The sequence below is a fragment of the Strix aluco genome, chromosome 3 (assembly GCF_031877795.1).
Source record: "Strix aluco isolate bStrAlu1 chromosome 3, bStrAlu1.hap1, whole genome shotgun sequence".
Classification (NCBI taxonomy): domain Eukaryota; kingdom Metazoa; phylum Chordata; class Aves; order Strigiformes; family Strigidae; genus Strix; species Strix aluco.
The window spans coordinates 106369548-106380437 of NC_133933.1; positions in this window are offsets into that span (position 1 = coordinate 106369548).

The following is a 10890-nucleotide window of genomic DNA, read 5'->3' on the forward strand; positions in this document are numbered from 1 at the left end:
TGCTAGCACGTTTGCTCATGTGAAACGGGGCCAACAGAGGATTACTGAACAGAAACTATAGGGAATTTTCACATTATAGAAGGGCACATAGCACATGAGATGCACCATAGCCTGACCCCAGGGTCATTCAGCAAATCCAGAATCGTGTTACAAATTACGTTTCCAAATTTAAATTAAATTACCCTGAATTTTTATTTTTTGGAGAGGACTGTTATTACATGGATAACAGTATATAGAGCTTTTTGCTCCATTATTTTAATTATGCTTCATGTTGGTAATTCTCATTCCCCCTCTGCAAAATGAATTCGTAGATTTGGGCTGTATCAGACCATTATACAAGGAAAAGGCATCTCCATGTGTGCTGCTCATTGACGTGGGCAGAAGAAACCCAGACAAGCCACTCAGCCCCCAAGAGAGCTCCCAGGTCAGCCTGGCCCTGTGCTGGTGAACTCATGGGAAATGATGCCGCTACACTGTAACCTCCCCGTGAAAACTTTGAAGGCTGCTGCCGTCCTCCAGCTGTACACCTCCTCCCCACAAACAGAAATGCACTTCGAAAAGAAAGTCACCTGAGTTTAACTCCTGAAAATTATTTTTTCTCCTGAAACTACTGTGCAAGCTGTGATCCCTGGAAGTACCAATATTCTGCATTTTCCACTTGAAGCTTTTGGAAATAATTTATAGTGCAGAGGATTAAAATAAACAAACTTGCTAGCCAGAAGAGAACGTATCAGTTGTCACAATTATCCCTTTTTCTGTTTTAGATTGTTTCCTACCACTCTTGGTAGGAAAGTGGCAAAGTTAGTGGCATATTTGATCTATTGATCCAAATGAGGAATTAAAGTCATTTAGGAAGAACAGATGCCACCTGGAAAACAAGCAGACAGCTTAAAAATAATTAATGCTAGAGGTATTCATTTATTCGTATTCCAGAAGGTTGCCCTTTGGACTCTCCTGAAGATAATACATTAACATTAGGATGAAATGTTGGCATGCTGTCCAAACTTTTCACCTCATACTGAATTACATTCAACTCACATGAATTACATTCAATTCAATGAATTCAATTAATTCACCTGATATTGAAATACATTCATTTTAACACTGTCCTACACGACATCCCTGTCTCTAAATTGGAGAGATATGGACGTGACAGATGGACCACTCAGTGGATAAGGAACTGGCTGGATGATCGCAGTCAGAGTTGCGGTCAATGGCTCAATGTCCATGTGGAGAGCAGTGACAAGTGGCGTTCCTCCGGGATCAGTATTGGGACTGGCACTGTTTACCACCTTATCAGTGACATGGACAGTGGGATTGAGTGCACCCTCAGCAAGTTTGCCAATGACACCAAGCTGTGTGATGCGGTCGACACGCTGGAGGGAAGGGATGTCATCCAGAGGGACCTTGACAGGCTTGAGAGGTGTCCTGTGCAAACCTCATGAAGTTCAACAAGGCCAAGTGCAAGATCTTGCACATGGGTCGAGGCAATCCCAAGCACAAATACAGGCTGAGTGATGAGTGGCTTGAGAGCAGCCCTGCGGAGAAGGACTTGGGGGTATTGGTGAATGGAAAACTGACTATGAGCCAGCAATGTGCACTCACAGCCCAAAAAGCCAAACGTATCCTGGGCTGCATCAAGAGAAGTGTGGCCAGCAGGTTGACGGAGGTGATTCTCCCCCTTTACTCTGCTCTCGTGAGACCCCACCTGGATTACTATGTCCAGGTCTGGGGTCCCCAACATAAGAAGGACATGGATCCGCTCGAGTGGGTCAAGAGGAGGCCATGAAGATATTCAAGGGGCTGGAGCACCTCCCCTATGAGCACAGGCTGAGAGAGCTGGGGCTGTTCAGCCTGGAGAAGAGAAGGCTTCAGGGAGACCTTATAGCGGCCTTCCAGTACTTAAAGGGGGCCTACAGGAAAGATGGGGAGCGACTCTTTATCATGGAGTGTAGTGATAAGATGAGGGGTAACGGTTTTAAACTGAAAGAGGGTGGATTTAGATTAGATATTAGGAAGAAATTCTTTACCATGAAGGTGGTGAGGCACTGGAACAGGTTGCCCAGAGAAGTGGTGGATGCCCCCTCCCTGGAAGTGTTCAAGGCCAGGTTGGACGGGGCTTTGAGCAACCTGATCTAGTGGAAGGTGTCCCTTCCCCTGGCAGTGGGGTTGGAACTAGATGATCTTTAAGGTCCCTTCCAACTCAAACCATTCTATGACTCTACAATTCTATGATCTTTATTTTACAGTTGGAAAAATGAAGTGATATGCCTTAAGGAAAAAGAACGTTTCGATCATAAAACTGGGACAGAAAGCAACAATTTCTGACTGAGTTCTGTTTATTTTTTTCTGAGTAGTACCATACACAGAACTGGTAACAGCATTTACAGGAAAGAGTGTCCAGCGGTTCACATACGAAGATCCTTATGTGACTTCGCAAAACTTTCATACAGTGGAAAGTTTTCACCCTTGGTATCACTAAGAGTGCCCATCATTAGAAAATGTTGACAAAAATGATTGTCATTGCTGAGAATAAGACACGACATGAAATACACCTTCTTTTTTTGGGTTCAGTCACTGTTGAGAACTTGACCAGGTAGGTTAACAAAACTGCAGTTGATCAGTTACGAGGCTCTTCAGTAGCTATGAATTTGATGGGGAATTTCCCATTTGGAGAGGTGGGAGTTGCACTATATGAGAAACTCCTCAAATTCCAAGCATGCAACAAATGTATGTTGGAAGTGCTCAGGAGACCCTGCTACTCCAGTCTGTGGAGGTTTCTGAACTCAGCGGGGTCTGACAGATGTGCCATCCCCACACAGCACCACTGCAGCTGCTCTGGCTGGGTCAGCCTCACGCTCTTGTGAAGGCTCCAAGGCAAGGATCAGCACAAGGAGCCAACGGACCACCACACACTTATCACAAAGAAATGATGAAAAGCAAATAGCCAGACAGTTCTATGTTCAGCTCATCTCAACTTCTTCTGGAGCCGGGAATAAAGGTTTCTTTTATCAGCATATAATCTGTGAAAGGCAGTGGGAACACACGTGTTTTAGCATCCTTTTGGGACTGACTCCCTGGGGAGGACAGCCTATCTCTAAGTGCATAAGCTCAAAGGGCAAAGGTCAGTGCTGTGAATCAAAACCATCTTAACTTGGCGATGCATAAGTGTCAATATGCATGGTGTATACATAGGAGGTCTGCATTTTCACCTTCCCTTTTGTAAACCTAGGAGGTTATTCACACACAAGCCCCCTGCAAAAATGGGCCTGCACTGAAAGAAAAGTATTGCAAAGTCAGTCCCTCTAATGTAATGAAATTCCAGAACCGAGCTTGCTTTTAATGTGGCATCCTGTAGCGTATATGTTACGATACACTATTTTAATGATACTACTGCATCATGTTCTTTTCAAGAGATCCCTACTTCATTCAGTACACAGGAACAGCTGAGATTTCTTAATGAGAATCTAGGCAGGATTTTTATTAGCACTGTCCTTCTACACTCTCTGAATAGAAAATTTAAAATGTAATATTTTATGTCATTATTCTGAAAGTTCAGCTCAGCTGCAGCTGAATGCTAAGACTCTGAGAAAGGAAACTAAAGAATTCAGGCTAAGCAAGCTCTGAAAACCTAGTTTTCAGGTCTTGTGTCCCCCAGGCTATGTGACACAGCCATGTCCAGCTGCATTCACTGTGTTGTGGCACTACTCCTATTCTCCTTGAAAGTTCCCCACTCAGCCCTAAAAACCAGCCATATTCTGCAGCAAACACAGCAGAGACCTTTCAGAGAGCAGCATGTTTCAGCCCAACCCCAGAAAATATATGTCTTTTACTCTCAATGGGCACAGTTACACCAGTGTCCTCAGGCTGACTGATGGACTGTAGGATATGTTTGCACAGTACAGAATCCTACAGAATACAGAATATCTGAAGGTATCATAGAGAAATGTGAAGTTGAAAACCTGAAGTTGCCTCTGATCTATCCCAGAATTGACCACTATATCCAATGCCTACATGCACGCACACAGAGGAACGGACCTCTCTGCAAAGGATCCTGAAGGTGGACAGATTAACTAAAACTCACAGAATAAGGCAAAGCATCCATTCCTCCTGTTTCCCAGGAGGCAACATGAGTGATGCATTTGTGGCACCAGGAGCACTGTGCTGAGAAGTGCCTGTAAGGCAGAGGCAACTGCAGCATGGGAGCCTACACCTTCAGACTGCCAAGAGGTCCAATAAGCTACACCAAAGAAAAAAGCAACACAAATAGCCTGTTTCTTAAAAAGAAGCTAAAGTGGAAACCTATAACCCATTTAAAGGTTTCAGAGGAGAATCTGCTCATGAAAACCAGCAAATATGCTCTCTGTGTGGGTTAGCTCTTTCACCCATGACTTCTTAACATACCAGCTTTAGGGGACCTTCAACAAAGATTCAGGTTTTCATACGTAGATGTCCTCTTGAGTACTCTAGGATAGGCCAGCCAGCCTCCAGCCATCACCGCAGAGGGCATGGGAGTCCAAGAAGTCCTGTGCTGTATCTGCAGCACTGTGTGGATGTCTTGGCTACCCTTGGTGGCTTACATCCAGGCATCTGCCTTGCTCCCCAACAACTGAGGTCGTCAGTGTTTTGGCATGCATCACCCCATTTGCTGGCATACACATGACACTTGCCTGGCTAAAGTAGGGTGCCAAACACAACAGCAAGACATTGAGGTGTTCACCCCAAGAGGCTCTTGCGTGAGGAACACAGGTTGTTCTTGCTGTGTTTTGTTTTTAATGGGGCTGAAGCCCCATTCCCACAGAGCTTAAAAAGTGGAAAAGAAAGCCTTAGTGACCTTTCAAGGGAGGATAGCTTGGGAGGTGCCTTTTCTTTTAAACTAACCTCAGCAGAAGAATGAGGAAACAGTCAGATAAGTGTTAAAATGAATGATGAATCCACACGTCAGATAACTGACTCAGTTTTGAAATATCATATTTTTTATTTTAGATTGAAAAACAGGACTGTTCAAAATTTAAGAGATTAAAACTGCTCCAACTGCAGCCAATGGAAATATTGACTTTGACTTCAATAGAAACAGAAAATGTTGAGTTAACCTGCAAAAACTTTGAAACACTGGAGTGATTACTAGTTGCTGCCAATCATTAGCTTTCCTTCTTTTCTTCTGACCAAATGATGTTAAATCATTCATGGGCTGTACATTTCATTGCCATTTATTTATTTGCTGTCTAGCTTCATAGTTTCTCTACAGATTTTTGAGAGGAAGATGAAAAGCTGATCCGTTTCCAGAATCTATGACAGGAAAAACCCCAGCTAAACAAACAAACTAACCAACCAAAAACGGAGAAAGAAAGCCTACCTAAGTCCTATGGAGATGTCAAGAGAGATTGCTGTTATCTCTTGGAGGGTGCTGAGAGATGAGCTTATAAAATATGCAGATTTTATTGACCATCTTCCCTTGGAGCAAAGCCTCATTGCTGCTGTCTCACTGGCTAATCTGTCATACTGCAGTCCCAGCTTTCATAGAATCATAGAATGGGATTGCCTCAATCCATGTGCAGGACCTTGCACTTGGCCTCATTGAACTTCATGAGGTTTGCACAAGCCCACCTCTCAAGCTTTATCCACTTATACCCACTCTGTGAAAGACAAAACCATAATGGCAAACAAAAACAACATGTAAGTGCAGGATGATGCTGAAGGTGGACTGTGCATCAACAGAACTTGGTTGTTTGTTATTCAGGGGTAGTGGCACTTTACCACAAAGCGGATTAACCAGCTTGCCACTGCTATAAAGATCTTGTTTCTTTTTCCTCCTCTTCCTTTCCCTAGACCCAGACCCAGTCACACAATCCCATCCCGTCCTTTGCATTAGCTTTGGTGCTCTTCAGTATGTTCACGCTTTGAGTCAAGTCCATATGCCATCACAAACGATTCACCTTTTTTCCAGTTTAATATTCTTCTTGATTCCAGTAAATTGAATTGACTTGGTGCAGGGTCAGAAAGCACAAGCCAGTGCACGTGAGGGGAGGAGGGCCAAGGCAAGAGGAGAGCGGGAAGAAGGGCACAGAACCTCTTGCTTTATGTAGAAATGAGATGTTAGATCATCTCAAGCCCAAACGTGTAACTTCACCTGTGGCAGCTTCACTGCAGACACTTTAATTCTTTGTTATGTGCCCTGTAGACTTGTCTTAACAGCCATCTGCAGCCTGTCAGTAATTATATAGTCTGGCTCAGAAAATTGAGCAATAATGTGATATATGGTGAACATAAAGAATTCCAGGAGAAAACTATCTTGGAGACCAGATATTAAATGTGTTTAGAGGTGTTTCCAAAGCACTTAGCCATCCCTTGAGAGCTGTGCATGTCTTTCCAGTTCGAGAACCTGGCCCTCACCTCCACATCACCTCCTTGGTCATTTAGGAACATGTCTTGTTTTCTACAACACAGTCTGAGAAACAAGTGTGGTAACACCACCAAAGACCCTGCAGCCCATGGTCCATGGCTCCTTCCAACAGTGGTGTTTATGCAGTGTGTGGGAGCAGTGGTGAGACAGCAGCCAGCAGAGCTGTTCCCTCACACAATACTGTTTCCCACAGGGAGAAAGTAGAGCTATTGAGCTCATATTCCACCCATTCTTCAGGATCTGAGCTCTATCCAAGAATACAAGCTGCCAAAGAAAGATAGAAGCGGGATGTAAAATTATTTGAATATCTGAACTACTCGATGGAAGGCCAACATTTCCTTTTTTGACATAGCTGGTCTACTTGTAAATTGGCATTTCAGTTTCATTAGTATTTGCTGAGCTAGCTAACAGCATGTTTTACTCTTGAGATGCCTGGAACATGCCTACACATTAATGAATTTAATCTTCTGTTACATATAGTAATAAACAGGTTTCTACTTGGGATTTTAAACAACTATTTCATGATTTAGCTAAAGCCTTTTCCTTGGTGGAGTGTTACAGAATTATACAACTCTTATGAAAAGGAAGTTTAGAGCAGACTGGTGGAACTGGAGTCATGAGAAATCTGAGAACAAAGGTTTCTCATGGGATGATACATATGACCAAAACCTGCACACACGCATGCACTAAAAGGGAGGTTATAAGGTACCATAATTCCCACATCAAAGCCCAGCAAGAAAATAACTAGCATTAGACTGAATTATTTTGAGCATGGAGTCTTTTGGTTGTATCTGCTGTTCTTCCTTCTAGCTCTGCTGCTATATGACTAGAACAGCCTGTGCTGAGCGAACCTTGCAGCCTTCTCTGGCTCTTTGCACTGTGCATGGATCCGTGCAGAGCACAAACCCCGCCAGCAACGCTGCCTTGGTGCTGCTACTCTATGACCCTAGTTTTGGGGAGAACCAGCTGGCAGCAGCTAATCCTGCGGGCAAAACCCGTGAATCCTGGTGTCAGCGTCACGGAGTGTGGGAGCGCTACGGGTTTGGCAGGCAGATGGTTGCTTTTTTACACAACTGTGCAAAGTACAGTTCTTGTGATAAAACATTACAGTACATTACAGGTTCTTTAGGGCAAGGGTTACATTTCCCCTAGTCTTATCTTGGTGCCTGATGCATTCTTTGGCAGAAATGGGGATTTGGACAAAGATTAAAGAAGATATGGATGTGAATAACTGGGTTACCACATGGAGGTTGTATTACTGTTACTGGCAGTATCAGTAAGGGTTAGAAATGTGAGGCATATAATCATTTACAGGCAAAGGAGAGAAACCAGGCAGTTATTTTCTATAAGCCTCAAATACTAGCATAATGGAGCCTGAGGGATTTAGTAATGTGAAGCATGGTTTGGGTTCCAACTCTTACCTCACCTGCTCAGCTTTAACTATTTCTTCATACTTTAAGTAAAAGTCTTCCTGAATGTCACTTGAAAGGCATATATGTATTACAAAGCCTGAGCTGAAACAGGGAATATAAACAACTGAAACATGAACCTTGTGCATGGCAAGGTTATAAACACAGATTCAATTATATAGAGGTGTAGTACTATTTTTAAAGTTTTTTGCATATCTTTATTATTTTATGATCACAGTTTTAGTATCAGCTGTTGAATGGCCAGGAGAATATGGTTTGTCAACCCTCCCAAGGGAGTGAGTCTGAGAAGGGGTGAAGACAGAGTACACACTTCATCTATCCACTCCTCTGACCTTCCGCATGGGGAAATCAGGAGGTCACCAGCCCCATCTGAGTCCCATGTCAAGGGTTTGCCAGGGAATACACAACTCAGACCAACAGGTCCTTCAGTAGTCCTGACCTTTTCAACAGTCCTCTTTGACTTGGTGCTCTCCCCTGACACTTCCCAGTCACTGGTGCTTCTGTCTGTCTTAAACTCCCTTCTGAGTTAAAGCCCGCCAAGAACGCAGTTTCATGGGCACTTAAAGGCTGGCATAGGGCAGGGATGCCAGTAACCTGGCTCCTGTTAGCTACAAAGATGCAAGCAGAGGGGACGGGACAAAAAAAACATCTCTGCCAAACCACTGCCCAATTCATTGCCTGAGAGGCCCTGCTCAAAGGGGGTCATGGTGGTGGGGGCACAGCAGGGAGGAAAAATGTGTGCCCTGCCTCCGAGGGCTCTGCATCCCGCAGGCTGCCTCTCCTCGCTGGCAGGCTCATCACCCTCCGCTGCCGGTGTCCACAGTAAGCTGTCACTACTCTTTCTTAAGTGGTAATTTTGTTGATGGGAAACTGAGGCTCTTACTCTAAGATAACTGGATCAAACCCTGGAGCTGGGGGCCTACAGTTAAGGTAAACTATAATTATTCTAGGTACTTAAATTAAGCATCCTCTGTCCCACCCAAAGCAGCTTGACATCTCTGCTCCTCAGCTTATCTACCTGTACACTAAACCACTTGCCAGTTCCTCAAAGGTGCTAAAAATAACAACATACTAAAAAGTGCTATAACTCTAAGTACTAGGCCAACTTTTAAAATCGTATCAATTAGTCCACCTAGAGAAATTTCACAAAAGGCATTTTCAATATCTTCTGTTTGGCTTCTCTTTGAATAGGGTCTCCAAACATCTCTAACTTCCCTCTGGAAGAGAGACCCCGAGAAGTACTTGTCTGGTGGAAACACCTTGGAGGTATGAATGGTGATAGTGGTTACCTACAAAGAATATGTTTTAACAAATACTGAGTTTCTCTCTCAGTGTTCTCCTTTTTCAAGGTTTCATCTTACTATTTTGATTTTGAACTGATCTCTAAAATCTTTAGAAAATCACCAAACAACCAAGTTTTATCAAAGAGACAAGGGAATGCATTGCCAGTACTTTTCAACTTTTCAGTAGAACTTCATACTCCATATAAAGTAGATTATACACAATATACAATATGAAGTAGTTGAGATTTAAAATACTTTGTAATTAAAGATTTGGAGATAAACTTGCAACTGAGGAAGGCGTAATTGATCTCTGGAGACTATTCAGTGTGTGGTTCCTAGCAGACTATTTTCTCCACTCCTGCTTCTTAACGTATCCTGTTTTTTTCACTACATTCCTGAACAAAATACTTTGGTGTAACATTACATCTGAAAATAGATTAGTATCCACTAGCTATCAAAAGCCAGAGGAACTAAGGTATGGCATTCAACAGAGGTTTGAGACTGCTTTTCAATAGTTTTATAATGGCCATTGCTAAGTAGTACTATTATATAAAAGCCTGTAAATTATTATTTTTCTTGCCATGTGAAGAGTAGGTTAGTCTTTAAGGAAAATGATGCCCTTGCTATTAGAAAAGTACCAAAGGGTATTTGCTGACTGCCTCAGTCTAACTAGATGCAGTTTTTGAGATTAAAGCTAGTCTCTGGGACATAGTACCTTGGACAAAAATCAATAGAAGAAAACTTATGTGTAATCTGTGACCGTTCCTGCTTCAAATTGACAAAAAGATTAAGTGTTCAAATCAGATCGTTTTTTGAGACTCTGGACTTACGGGCTTGGAAAGCTTTCACTATAGTTTTTGAAAAACTCTTATCAAATCTTACTCTGCTATCTCATTTTCTTCCTGAAGGTTAGGTTGTTTCCTGCTGCTGTTTTATCTAAGGTACGAACACCTGTAAGTATGGTCATTTAAAATGCAGGAGGATTATTCCCATTTGCTTCACTGTTACATGACCAAAAGTCTACAGAATGAGCGATCTTGTAAATATTGATTACTCTCACAAGGAATCAATCCACCGTAACTTACAGCACAGTAACAATATTGAATGATAAAAGGAGACAGAACTGCAACACACAAAAAGCTGCCAGGCAATGAACAAATACACAAAGTGGGGAGAAAATAAATCCTGTCTTGGGAAATTTGTGGTATTTCCAGCTTTGCAGTGCTGTGGTAGTTCAGTATCTGAGCTGGACCTGAGCTGAATGCATGTGGGTACAGAAGAACTGGAGATTCATAGTGGGTATCTACATGCATATGAGACATCTGCTTTCTCTGGCAGGGAGACTTCACTACATGAGGACACTTCAAACTTCTCCCAGGATGCGAAAAACTTGTGGCTCTAGGCTGGTGCCGAGCAGGGGAATATACCTCCAAGGGGGCCACCCACCATGGTGCACCCCAAGGCAGGAGCGCAGCGTGGTGCTACGGCCTCTTGGAGGCCTGGAGTGTACTTGGCACAGCAGCTCACTGGCTCTGCTGTTATTTCCCAGTCTGGAAAACACTTGGGGCTGAAAACTGGTGTTAAAACCAGAGCTGCTGCTAATGCATCTTACTTAGGAATTCTGCTTTTGCTTGTTTCACTATGGATCGGTATTTTAGTATTAGCTGCTAAACCTCTCTGTATAAAACAAATATGCTACAGTTTGTGTATGGCAAGAAAGATGAGGCAGCTGCTAAAGAGACAATATTATTTATTTATTCCACTTTTCAACTAA